Consider the following 15,036-nt stretch of genomic DNA (forward strand, 5'->3'; position numbering starts at 1 on the left):
TCTCCTGTGGTGTGAAGCTTGCTGCATGACATCTTGTAGCAGTATCATGGGGAACAAGTTCCTCTGTGAGAAAATAATCTTTTCCCCAACCAAAATACTTGTGATTAGGTATATATGTATGTACGTATATAGCTCTGGCATACTAATTTTTGAGCTAGCAAAGTAATATCTCAGACTCTTTATAGTTTTGAACTAAACAGAATCAAATAGAAATTAAATACTGGAATAATACTGAGTATCACAACTGAGTAAGATTACTTCCATTATACAAGTATGTCTCAACATTATTCAATCTATTGATATACTTCATTACATGAAAAGATTGAAAAAATAATGCAATCATATTATTAAAATTCAAAATAATTTGATAAAATGTTGCATTCATTACCAATAAAAAACCCCTTAAACTAAAAAATAAGAAATTTTAACTCTATTACTATAAGCCACAGGTAGAAACCTACTATAAACATATTTAAGAGAGACAAAAACAAACATTTTAATATACTTAGCAAAGAAGAAAGATTCACATCATTGGAGCCCTACTGCAATAATACATAATGAAATAGTAGAAAAATTGTTATTATAATGAGTAATAAAACATGGATACCTGCTATAATTCCTTTATATTTTTCTATAAAATACTATAATCCTAGCTAACTCTGAAGATAACACTGTCAATATTTGTAGATTAAATAATTATTATATGAAAATATAGTTTTCAAAGTGTGTCCCTAAACCAGCAGCAGCGACATGTCCTAGACTTACTAGAAATGCATTGTCTCAGGCTCTGTCACAGACCTGCTGAACCCAGTGATTTGTGCTGTAACAAGCATCCTGGGTAATTCTGATGCATCCTAAAATATGAGAACTACTAATATAGAAAATTCAAGAAATTTTAATACACTTCAAGATAATTAAAGAGAATAAACCAAAATAATCTTAGAACAATGCAAAATCCATAAAATACACCTGAAAAATAGCTTTACAAATACATGTATTAATATCTCACTAAATGTCAGAAAGATATACAGAGCTAAAACTTTGTAAACTATGTGAGATATATCAACATCACCAGTATATAAAAAATACTCAACACAAAACAAAGAGATAAAATATATGAAGAAAACAAATGAATGACCTATCAAATATGTAAAAATATTCCAAATCAAACACTCTTGAAAATTAATGCAACATTATAACTTTTTTTATTCATTAGATTGACAACACTAAAAGACCTAATACCCAGTATTGTCTAGGCCATAGGAAAATTCACACTCTTTGAAGTTATTGTGGAATTGTAGATTGTTAAAATTTCTCCTAGAAAAGGGGTAATTTAGCATTACTCATTAAAATTAATGTCAGATTTGTTCTTTGCCCCAAAATTTATATTTCTAGGATGTTATTCTATAAGGATTCTTAAACATGTGTAAAAACATGAACTTATGTGTGTGAATCAAAGTATTATTCAGTGAGAGCAAAACATGGCAAGAACCGAAGTAAACTTTAAGAGGAAAATTATATAATAAATTTATGTGTGTGTGCATGCAAATGTGTAGAAATGGAGCTAGCAGAAATGACCTCAGAAAAATGAATAATTCATTAATAGAAGGGGAAAAAAGAAACAGCATAACCAATTTGAGAAAGAGAATGTTTCTCATTCCAGCCTCATTGATCAATTTCAAGACCCCATCTTTGCTCATGGGCCTTTGGACTGGGTAGGGGCATGTGCCCCAGAAATTGAGATTCATGGATCAGATGCAGCTTGTTCATCTTGTTTGCTGGTACAGGAAATGATGTGGAGCTCTTCCAATGGATTCAGAAAGAGTCACAAGTGGAGATTCAATTTAAGTGGAGTTTAGCTGTCACTGAAACGGAAGAAGAGCTCATGTAAATGAGTTTAAAATGATAGCACTTAAGAGCCTTCATAATGAAGGAATGTACTCCAACTTAGATAATAGGACCATTTTAATAGATAATTTGGTCACTTTTCTGATTTCTTACTATGTTCACCACATTCATGAATACATTTCTCTAAAGGCTTTACATATGCAGCTATTGAAACAAGACAAAGAAAGTCAACCACACAATAGCAATGAATACCTCTATCCTTATTATATCTGAAATAGGTTTAAGAATTATTATAACTAAATGTACTAACATTAAACATGTTCAAAATATATAGCTACTGGATTTTATGAATAAGTGTCGCAAATTACAAACATAAGTGACTTTTGCTGATAGAAAAAACACAGCAGAACTTTTGTTTTTAAAAATACTCACATTTTAGAATAATTTGTGTGTGTTAAGTTATTCTGAGGTGAGAATAGCAGCAACTGCCCAATTCTAGATCACAAAAATTGTGCACCTATTTTCTCTTCTAATGCTATAGGATTAGCTGTTACATTTAAATCTTTGATCTATATTGAGTTAATTTTTGTGTAGTATAAAACAGTTGTCCAATTTCATTCTTTTGCACATGGATTTTCAGTTGTCCCAGCCTTGCTGAAAACACTGTTCTTTCCCTGGTTGAATTGTTGCAGCACCTATGTTGAAAATAAATTGACCATAAATGTGAAGTTTTGTATCTGGATTCTCAAACATAGGCCATTATACAAGTACAATATTGTCTAATTATTGTAGTGTTGTGGTAAGTTTTGAAATCAGAAATAGTGATTCCACCAAATTTGTTCTTTCTCCAGATCATTTTGGCCATTCTGGATCCTTCAAATTTTCATATAAAATTAAGGATTAACTTGTCAATTTCTTTAAAGAAACCATCTGAGATTTTGACAGGGATTACTTCAAATACATAAATAAAATTGGAAAGTACTAATACATTCTAAATACTAACATTTTCTTGATGATGCAAATGCCTTAGTTCATGGGCATATTGATCTTGTGTCCTGCAATCTTGTTGAACTAATTTCTTAGTTTTAATAACATTCGTGGATTCTTTAGTATGATCTATATATGTATTAGTCTGTTTTCATGCTGCTGATAAAGACATACTTACGACCGGGTAATTTACAAAGAAAAAGAGGTTCAATGGACTCATTGGAAGCTAGGAAGGCCTTATAATCTTGGTGGAAGGTGAAGAGGGAATGAGAACCAAGTGGAAGGGGTTTCCCCTTATACAACCATCAGATCTCGTGAGACTTACTCACTACTGTGAGAACAATATGGAGGAAACTGCCCCCATGATTCAATTATCTCCCACTGGGTCCCTCCCACAACACGTGTGAATTATGGGAGCTACAGTTCAAGATGAGATTTGGGTGGGGACACAGACAAACCATATCATTGTGCCCCTGGCCCCTCCCAAATCTCATATCCTCACATTTTAAAACTAATCATGCCTTCCCAACGGTCCCCCAAAATCTTAACTCATTTCAGCAATAACTTAAAAGTCCACAGTTCAAAGTCTTATCTGAGACAAGGCGAGTCCCTTCTGCCTATGGGCCTGTAAAATCAAAACCAAATTAGTAACTTCCTAGATAAAATGGGGGTACAGGCATTGGATAAATACAACCATTCCAAATGGAAGAAACTGGCCAAAAAGAAGGGGATAAAGAACCCATGCAAGTCCAAAATCCAGCAGGGCAGTCAAATCTTAAAGCTCCAAAATGATCTCCTTTGACTCCATGTCTCACATCCAGGTCATACTGATGCAAGAAGTAGGCTCTCCTGCCAGTCAATGCCCCAGTGAGGACCCTGTGTGGGGGCTCCAACCCCACATTTCCCTTCCACACTGCTGTAGCAGAGGTTCTCCATGAGGACACTGCCACTGCAGCAAACTTCTACTGGACATCCAGGCATTTCCATACATCTTCTGAAATTTAGGCAGAGCTTCCCAAACCTCAGTTCTTCATTTCTGTACACCTGCAGGCTCAACACTGCATGGAAGCTGCCAAGGGTTGGGGCTTGGACCCTCTGAAGCCATGGCCCAAGCTATATCTTGGCCCCTCTTAGCCATGACTAGAGCAGCTTGGATGCAGGGCACCAAGACCCTAGTTTGCACATACCAAGGGGGCCCTGGGTCCAGCCTATGAAACCAGTTTTTTCTCCCAAGTCTCTGGGCCTGTGATGGGAGGGGCTGCTGCAAAGGTCTCTGATGTGCCCTGGAGATATTTCCCCATTGTTTTGGCTATTAACATTTGGCTCTTTGTTATTTATGCAAATTTCTGCAGCCAGCTTGAATTTCTCCTCAGAAACTGAGTTTTTATTTTCTGTCACCTCAGGCTGCAAATTTTCTGAACTTTTATCTGTTTTCCTTTTAAAACTGAATGCTTTTAACAGCACCCAGTCACCTCTTGAATGCTTTACTGCTTAGAAATTTGTTCTGCTACATACCCTAAATCATCTCCCTCAAGTTCACAATTCCACAAATCTCTAGGGCAAGGGCAAAATGCCACCAGTCTCTTTGTTAAAACATGGCAAGAGTCACCTTTATTCCAGTTTCCAACAAGTTCCTCATCTCCATCTGAGACCAATTCTGCTTGGATTTCATTGTCCATATCATTGTCAGTATTTAGATCAAAGCCATTCAACAAGTCTCTAGGAAGTTCCAAACTTTCTCACACCTTCCTATCTTCTTCTGAGCCCTTCAAACTGTTTCAGCCTCTGCCTGTTACCCAGTTCCAAAGTCGCCCCCACATTTTGGGGTATCTTTACAGCAGTGCCCCACTACCTTGGTACCAATTTACTGTATTAGTTTGTTTTCATGATGCTGATAAAGATATACCTGAGACTGGGTAATTTACAAAGAAAAAGCAATTCAGTGGAATCACAGTTCCACGTGGTTTGGAAGGCCTCACAATCATGGCAGAAGGTGAAAGGCACATCTCACACGGCAGCAGGCAAAGAGGAAATGAGAGCCAAGGGAAAGGGGTTTCTCTTACAGAACCATCAGATCTCATGAGACTTATTCAATACCATGAGAACAGTATGGAGGAAACTGCCCCCATGATTCGATTATCTCCCATTGGGATCCCTCCCATAACACGTGGGAATTATGGGAGCTACAATTCAAGATGAGATTTTGGTGGAGACACAGGCAAACCATATCAATATATAAGATAATGTCTTCTGTAAATAGACAATAAGTTTGAGCATTTCTCCTCCTTGCTCTCTCTGCTGAGTTACCACTTATTCTCCACATCCATCCACTGAATGTTACAGCCCCTGTCAAGCAGCTCTGACTATGGCTATTTTCTATGTGTGCTACTAATCAGTCTCTCTCTTTGTCCCTTTAGGCCCATGGGTGCCAATGACTTTTTGATTTTTTTAGCCCTAAGGGACCACATCAACTATTATACATTTCTTCTAACCTTGCCCATACAATTTTCCTACCTTAGAATATCTTTTAAATTATATGTTAATGTACTAATATGTATAAAAATCTAGGACATAGTATAAAATGATAAAAATAATTTGCATTGTTCAAAAATATATTACTTTTTTCAATGCAAAATATGGGAAAACTTAAATATCTAAGGTCCTAAATCCTATACTATTGCTAATTTGCCTTTTAAGGATTTAGAAATATTAATGCAAAGCACAGTGAAACAATATGTAACATTTATACTTAGAATCACTATTTTGAGAAATTTCTAACCTTAGTGTAGGTTGGGAATTCTAAATCTATTAAAACGTCATGAGTAATGCTGCATTTGTCTTTCAATAGTTATATATGTAAAGCAAATACAATAATTAGCTTTAGAGTCAGAACAAAATTTTTGTGAATTACATATTAGCTGTAATTTAAATTAATACACATGCCTTAATTTTGAGAGCAGAAAATGCCAGGCTTGAATAACTATCTATAAGTGACATGTCAAAATAATTCATATTAAAGTATTACATATACTTCAATATCCTCAAACATATCAATTTTACAATAGCTTCTGTTGAAATTCATCATAATTTTCAAAGAAAATCAGGCATAGAACAATTATTCTGTCCTTATCATTGTTTTAGTGTCTTAGAAATAAGCCAGTTATTGAGTGAGACAGATTTTGAAAGAAAAAAGAAGGCATTGTAAAACAGCACCTTATGCGGAAGAATTACAGATTTTAATTTAAAAACATTATGCTTACATTTCAATAGCTGACATTTTTCACTTTTATATAAAATTTTAATAATTGGTGTTATGAAAAACACACTTGATAATAAATAAGATTTTGCATTTAAAATCTATTAAATTTTTATTACTTTCTCAAATCCAGGAAGAAGGTATTTTTCCATATAAGGTAAATATTTTCCCTCCTGTTGTTGCTCCAGTGCTATTTCTTATAAGAAACTCAAGCTCTTTAGCATTTGTGTCTGCATTATGAAATTTACTACTTATTTATTTATTTATTTTTTTACTATTATCATGTCAGTTTCATTTCGTTTTCTCCACCTCCTCTCGATAATTCAGCCTGTAGAGATGTTTTGCTAAGCCTGTGGAACATTCTTTCCTTTTTTTTTTTTTTTTTTTTGAGACGGAGTCTCGCTCTGTCGCCCAGCCTGGAGTGCAGTGGCCGGATCTCAGCTCACTGCAAGCTCCGCCTCCCGGGTTCCCGCCATTCTCCAGCCTCCAAGTAGCTGGGACTATGGGGGCCGCCACCTCGCCCGGCTAGTTTTTTGTATTTTTTAGTAGAGACGGGTTTCACCGTGTTAGGCAGGATGATCTCGAGCTCCTGACCTCGTGATCCACCCGTCTCGGCCTCCCAAAGTGCTGGGATTACAGGCTTGAGCCACCGCGCCAGGTCAGGAACATTATCTTTCAAAACATGCAGCCAATTGTGCAGAGGTCTGTATCTTTGTTGCTTTGATATTTCCAAGCTAGAAGAATGCAAATGTCATTATTGAGGATCGCTTTGGAAAGATCTTAAATCAAGGTTAATTCCATCTTTTTGTATGAGGAATGATTGTCCGTGGACACTAGGAAAGTGAAGACACATAGAATCCCTGGGCCCACGTATGTTGATTATAAGAAGGTTGCAGGACCCGAACAATGATGCTATGTCTGTGGATAATAAATACAGATGACTTTATAGCTTCCAAAATATGTTTCAGAAACATAATTTTATTTTATATCATAGCCCACATTTAATTAACAAACATATAGTTGCAAAACTTTCCCCAAAACTCACATATACCTAAATTCATAGCATTCTAAAAACAATTGCTAAACCATCCATGTGGTAGTTGCCAAATGATGGCTCCAAACTGTTCTGCTGACATTAATGCATTACCCGTTATATAAAAAAAGGGACGAGGATGAGAGGGGAGAGGGGAGTGAGAGAGTTTATTTTAAGGGAGTAGTGTGAATGGCATTCCATTTATCCATCACCATCTGTGGCTGAAAGGAAGAGGACGTTTATATTTTAGCTTAAGTCAAGTGAGGAGGGGAATTTCAGGAGAATAAACACACACACACACACACACACACACACACACACACAAACTCTCTCTCTCTCTCTCACATGTACAACAAAACAAAACAAAGCCTTTGAGACCTTGATTTAAGCCCAGGATTTCAGGAGACAGGAGTATGTTGTAGCTTACTGAACAAGGATACAGCGATCTATGTGTTTTATAATGACAAAGCAAAAGCACAGATTTCCCAAGGACTAGATTTAAGAACATGCTAGGCTCGTGTTATTGTAAAAGGGATCTTGATCAAGATGACCATCAAGAGAGAAAACAACTCCAACAAGAGCAAGAGACAAGGTGAAGTCCAATGGCTCACTTTCAAAAATAGTGGCTAAAGGACCTCAGAAAGAATCTGAGTAACCTTCACTATCATCCTACTGGAAGACAATTCCACTTTCAACATTCATTCACCAAGTCCAGAGAGTACCAACACTATCTCTGGTGTGCCATACACATAAGCCTGTGTTCACTACTCCAAGTATCAGCTTACCTGGGCCCTGCATATTAGGCAAGGTAGCAGAAGAGAAAGTAAGGCAAGGAGAAGGAAACAAAGCCATCACATTCCTCCCTCCACTGCAGGCTCCTAACACTGGAGTAAGCCCAAATTAGGGGAGACAAGAAATGTTAAACAGATTCATGTTTGTCATTGGACGTTTTATAATGGATTGGACTATGTATTGGTACTGAATGAGTAGGACCATTTGAAATGTCAAAACATCAATTGCTGAGCATGTAATTATCAGGAGTGGTATATTCTGCTAGAGATTTTATTTAGTGAGACAGAGAAGAAAAAAGAATAAAGTTGCTTTCTCCTGCATAGTAGTGAATCCAGGATGATTTTTTTTCTTAATGAAACAGTACTTTTCACATCCTCCTGTTTAGAGAAATTCACATCAATGCTTTTCCCACAATATAAAATACATATGTGTTTTGGCACTTACAAACACTGAGGAGCAGCAATTTCCTTTTTTCCCCCATCATGTTTTTTGACAAATCAAGGTATCCCTAATCAGTTGATCATTGCCAACATGCATTAGCACTAGCTCAGCCCAGACTTATTGCAATTAGGTTACTTCACAAGTTGAACACATCCCCTGGTGGATTTTAATAAAACGGGACGTTTCCATGAACCTCTAGTTGTAGTATGTTCAAAAAGAACATGTTATCAAAAATGTTAGGGATTTAAACTTTTATATACATATTATGTGTTAAATTAACATTTCAATACAAATACAATAGAAAAAGGGGAGCAGATACAAAAAGAAACTGGCAATAAATAGATTTTTTTACATGTTATCAATATACGAAAATATTTTAATAAAGTACTGAATATGTTTGAAATATCAAGTTCTACTAATGTGTTAAAAGCTTGTTTTGAGTAGTTAGGATGCTCAAAATGCTGATAACATCTGCAACACATAGCCTGTGCTGGATGTTTACATATCTGGTCCTACTTATTTATGAGAAAAATAAGAAAAAAAGAAAGAAGTAGAAATTAAAAGGGTAAGGAAGCCAAAAAGACAGGCAATGAAGAGATAAACTCTATTATAGTATAATTATTTATTTCAGATGTAAAGTTGTATTACGTATTCTTTTTAAGTCTATACATCCTCCAGCAGCAAATGTACTCCTACTTTTAGGATTATAAATCAAAACTATTTATTGAGAAACTGTCATAAGCCAGGCACTATATTTCAAGCTATAATTCTTTTACTATTTGAAATAAGGTTTAACCAGAAGGTTTACATGGAGTTAAAAAGTGACCAAATATTTAAAGTGACTCAAACTGAATATGCTTTGTTTAGTTCAGGTCTGTTAAACATCAAGCGTGGACATGCCAACGTTGCTTGAGTTCAGCACTGAACTCGGTCAGCTATCTCCTGCTGATAAATAACAAAGAGGCAAAGATGACATTGAAACAAATGATCCTGAGAAGGTGAAGGTTGAGCCCCGTTGAAGCACATCCATAAACTTACCATAAACTTATACACACACACACACACACACACACACACAGGCCCCAAGTCACTCAGTCACTTCATAGGAAATAACTTCAACTACCAATGTGTATATTTTGGGAAATAAACATGGAAGAAGATAGGTCAGAGTCAGTTTAGTGTCAAAAAATGCCTATATTACTTGGCTCTTCTTTAAATACGATACTTGGGTTAGGAACAAAGACTCTGCTGGAAAAGCAGTTTAATTATCACCAACCTTCTCAAAGCAAAGGACAAAACAACTACTGTGGGATTTCAAATCTGTCAGCAATCTCTCTTATACTTCACTCATCACAAGGCCCCTGGATTTCACAAGCACGAGGCCTCACCCACTTCAAAGACCATGGGGAAACCCACTTCAACAAAAGTCTCCTTTGAGCCTACATGGAGTGATTTTACTTTTTTCTTACTCTTCATCCCAGAAGTTAATTCCAGAGTTGGTTGATGCAATAATCTCGAACAATAGACTGCAAACCTAAACACTTATTGGCTGACTTTATCCCATTTGAAATGCATAAAGTTACTGTGATTCAAGTTATGCCCTAGGTGTTGATTTTTTATGAGCCTATAATCCTGGAGATGTAACATTTGATTTGGTTCACATGGTGTCTGTAAGAGTACCTTGCAGTGATAGAAAATTAGAAACAACATTTATAAATAATTGCCAGGTTTCAAGGACTTCTCATCCATCCCCATGACATAAATCCTGGAATCTACAGCATGTATATTTGAAATACATTACCATAAAATATTTGTAATTACTTTTTAAATTCTCTCGGACGTGTCTTGGTGTCAGAAATATAGTATTTATTTATTATTAGTTATTTTTCTCTCTGTTCATTTCTCTTTGTGCATTTTCAGAGAATAACACTTGACCTAAACATTTGCATTTTTAACGTATTTATAGTAAAAAGAACTGATAATTTGCCACACAAGACATTATACTGATCTTCACCACAAGAAATAGATGCTATGTATCTGTGTACCTACTGTGATACAAACGAAGAAAGTAAAATGTGGAGCAAATAGATAGTTTGTTCAAGGTAACACTGAAGGAAAGCCAGCACTCAGGATTCTCACTCCATTGCCTGTTTGCTTAAAAATATCTTAAGCTGCCCATCTATCAACTGGAGCTCAGTTCAAATCCATCCTCCTTCTTGATTCCTTCTGTGACCTCTCGGACTCCAAATCCTTTGTGGCATCCCTAACACATTGGCTGTGTCATTTATTTAGAACTTATCATGTACCATTTTCCGTTGTCAGTTATCTAAGCTGACTAAAATTTCTGGTAGGCAGATCCTAAATCTTGGATTATCAAGGACCTACACCCAATGTCATCCCTAAGACTCAAAGCTAAGCAGTTACCTGATTTTAAAACCTCTTTAGAAGAAGCAAAACTGGAGTATATAAAAAGTTTTTCTAAATATAGTTTTGAATAATAGGGTCATAGATTTAGTATCATTAATGTTTGTGTATAAGGAAAAGAAACCAAAGGGTTTATTTACTTTTGCATCTTATAACTATCCAAGTCATATCCATCAAAAGTAGGTACTGATTACAGACCAATGTTTCACAAGCCCCAGTGAGCACGGATTGCTTAACACAGACAGAAATTCTTCTTCCCTAATACATAGACTGAGAAACAGAAATGATTAACAAAGGCCTACCCTCCAGCAGCCAAACTCTTTGGAAGTTTGGAAGTAAAGGATACCTATATCACGTTTCTTTTGATGTTAGGAATGAGGACTCCAGACTAACACAGATTGTATTTTCCCTGGTACTAATCATCATTTCCTCAAATTTTCCAATTCCAACCACTAGATGTCATGCAGAGACCACAAAGTAGAACATCTTAGTGGTTCCCCTCCCCCCCCCCCCCACATCAAGCATTACCAATTTTATGAACTTCAACATTTAAGGTGGTTTTGAAAAATGTTAAGAGACAGGCATTAAAGACACAGGTCAGTGCAATTTATTTCACAGGCTGGGTGCACAGACATTAGGGCAAAAATACATAGAGTGAAAAGTACTACGTCATGCATTGCAAAGCATTATTTCCGGAATCTGAAAAATTCATGCAAGTGGGTTCCAAAAAAAAAAAAAAAAAAAAAGATAGATTCTAAAGCTTCCCATCTTTAGCAATCATGTACTTTATTTACCCTGGTAGACAAAACTGGAATTCAAGAAAATGGAAAGAAAGAGTATGTAAGTATATAATAGAAAAAAATAAAAAGTTTTTGGATTAAATACTAGCTTGGACATGTGCTAATTGAGTAAACCTGCTGTAATACTTAACTTCTGTAAGTAACTGTTTCCTGGTCTGTGAAATGAGAATATCTGACATGTAATAATTGGGAAGTTTCAATAAAACATTGTGTATATATATACTATATGTATTATGTTATATAAAGTGTATATATATATATATATCAGGACCTCAGAAGAGAGAGTTACAGATTCTGGAGTCAGCAAGTTATGAGTGAGAGGTGAAGCAGTTGAAAGAGGACTAAGTTGTCCAAAAAGACTGCAGCAGATTGGAAAAAAAAAAAAAAAAATAGAGCATCTGGCTTTAGGCGTAGGAAGATTTCAGAAATGGGTAAGCAAAAGATAAGAAAGAATCTACAGATACCAGTTTGGGTGTATAAGTAAAAAGATAATTTTAAAATCATTTCTTTATTGTTTATAATTAGATATGCCTCCACTAGTGGGAAATGAGAATAAGAAGATAGAAAAAAAATTGGCCTATTGAGAATAAAAATTCTCAAGTAGGTGAAAGGAGATGGGATCCAGACCTGGAAAAGGCTGATTGGAAAGCTAAAGGATCCCTCCAAACATACAATTAAAAATACAAACAATAATAAATCAAAAGAAGTTTAAGGAAGGCCAACAGAGTTTGAAGAAATAATACAGCATCTCATCCACCACCACACAAAACTAGTTTTTTAATCAAGAGAAAACTTATAAAATAGGAATCATGGCCTTTATTCCTAAGAGCCATACTAGATGTAAAAATCTCTCTAAAGTATATGACACATATTGAAATATACACATATACATACACACATACACATATGCATATATGTTTTTGAAAAACAAAATTATGAAACATTTTTCTTTTTTATGCATCTTTTGCTTGTATCAGTAAATCCTACAGTCAGCTTACAATGAAGGCCAGTTTTTCTCAAACACCATAATGCTCTGCCTAAATCATTCATTTTAAAAATGATGGGTAAAACTTTATGAATAAAATGAAGTATACTTTATGTTAAATTATTTTGAATTCTCTATATTTAAAAATAATATTGAGATTATGACTCCAGTAAACAAAACTGAAATGCTAAAGATTACATTTAAATAACACATTGTTTATTATTATTATTTTCTTATTTTAAATTTTATTTTAAGTTCTGGGATACATGTGCAGAACATGCCGGTTTGTTACATAGGTATACCTGTGCCATGGTGGTTTGCTGCACCTATCAAACTGTCATGTAGGTTTTAAGCCTCACATGAATTAGGTATTTGTCCTAATGCTCTCCCTCTCTCCCCTTGCCCCCCACCCCCAAACATAGCACACTAAAACATCAAGTATTGTAATTTGCAGTTTGTGATACACCATGTAGGCTAGAATAAGAAGCATTTTAAGTATGAAATAGGAAGATATAGAGAAATTAATTAATTTGTAAATTTAATCTTAAAATTTCAATTCATGTTTATATTTTAATAATGCTTATAGTTTAATATTAGCTATCGATGTTTTATCTATAAAGGTAGACTATGAAATTTACTTTTTAAATATTTAAACTTCCTTAGTTTTCAAGATTTTCCAAATCATGCACATATTTGATGATTTTTATTATTCATTTAGGTAACTAGGTAAATATTGTTCAAAACGACTACATTAATTTTATGTTTTTAGTAATGATTTACTCCCCAGAAGGTATATGTTTCCACCTTAAATTCCTGTAAATAAAATTCTTGTGATACCTTCTTAAAAAGTAAGAGAAAAGAAAGACAGAGAAAACTGATTCATTTCTACTTGGAGCTGATTTCAAATACGTAAACCCCAACTACGTAATTCTGTACACAGGGATCTCATTGTTTATTTTTATAGTTGCTGCTTTATTTAAAATTTTGTCTCTAAAGTTTATATTTGGCAAGACAAATAACAAAAATAAGCTGGTTTATAATTTTTCTTATTCTAAGGTGTGCATGTGTGTATGTGTAAGTATGTTTTAATTTCTAATGGCCTGTCCAGGTGAAGTTATCACTCCTGGAGACATGGCAACCCATATGAGAATGTTTATATACCCTGGGGTGCAGAAGATCAACCAAGCCCAAATCCTAATTTAAATCACCTTTACCTTTGAAATGTTAAAACTGTATGTCTTCTTCAGTTTCTCTCTGCTCCTCCTTTTCTCCTATGCTCTTGCTCAGAAAACATTTAATTTCAACTCAGGTGTATTTATTAAAAAGAATCCTTCTATTTTAATTTTCTGAAAGTCATTGGAAGCAGATCCTGTGTACTTATAAAATTCCACAATAAAACATTTACTTTTGTAAGCTGTGTGTATCTAGATGGTGATATTATTGTTAGGAAATAAAATGAGAGCATTTGGTAACTATGGCAACATGATATGTTTCAAAAGAAATATGAACTCTTTTTCCTTGAAGAAATTAGATATTTTCCTTGACTGGTACTTAGGGATCCAAGTCTAGAAGAGAAATAGGATTTTTTAAAGCTCACTATTTTAGTCCCTTTTTTTTTTTTTTTTTTGGAAATTTTTCACTTAGCCACATCTGACAAAATAAAAGATTAAATTTGAGGCTGCAGAAACAAAATTGCTGTTGTAATTTGCCAGCACCTAGTCCATGTTAGGGTAAGCAAACACAGTCAATTCCCATTTATCTAAAGTTTAAGCAATAATAATTTTCAAAAATGGAATTTCTTTTTTACCTTATTATTTTTTCTCTAAAACGCTCAAAATGAGAATGTATTAGTCTAGTCTTATGCTGCTGATAAAGACACACTGAAGACTGGACAATATACAAAGGAAAGAAGTATAATGGAGAACTCACAGTTCCACATGGCTGGGGAAGCCTCACAATTGTGGCAGAAGACAGGGAGGTGCAAGTCACATCTACGTGGAAGGCAGCAGGCAAAAAGATAGTTTGTGCAGAGAAACGTTTTTAAAACTATCAAATCTCGTGAGACTTATTCACTGTCATGAGAACAGCGTAGGAAAGATCCACCCGCATAATGCAATCACCTCCCACCGGGTTCCTCCCAGGACATGTGGGAATTGTGGGAGTTACAATTCAAGATGAGATTTGGGTGGGGACACAGCCAAACCGTATCAGAGACTATTCCTTATATAGAGATATGTTGAAAAATGTTATTTCTGGTTTCAGTCATTACGCAATAATAGAGTCCAACTTCTAAGTCAATAGTTTTAAACGAACGATTTGTTTATACCACAAAGATTCCAAAATGCTATGTGACTGTGAATTATCGTCCTAATCAGATTAATTTCTTGGTATAATTTTAGGGTTAGTGTGTATTATTTGTGTATGGGTTCTGTGAAAATTATACAGTAAAATATGCCTGTAGCCATCAGCC

At 35.0% G+C, this 15,036-nt stretch overlaps 1 long non-coding RNA gene across 3 annotated transcripts in view; it reads left to right on the forward strand.

Annotated features, from left to right (window-relative positions):
- The window catches only part of LOC103217630 (uncharacterized), a 549,839-nt gene that overhangs the window by 228,292 nt on the left and 306,511 nt on the right, over positions 1 to 15,036 (forward strand). The gene's annotated exons all lie outside the window — the stretch shown is intronic.

The sequence above is a fragment of the Chlorocebus sabaeus genome, chromosome 2 (genome assembly GCF_047675955.1).
Source record: "Chlorocebus sabaeus isolate Y175 chromosome 2, mChlSab1.0.hap1, whole genome shotgun sequence".
Taxonomy (NCBI): Eukaryota; Metazoa; Chordata; class Mammalia; order Primates; family Cercopithecidae; genus Chlorocebus; species Chlorocebus sabaeus.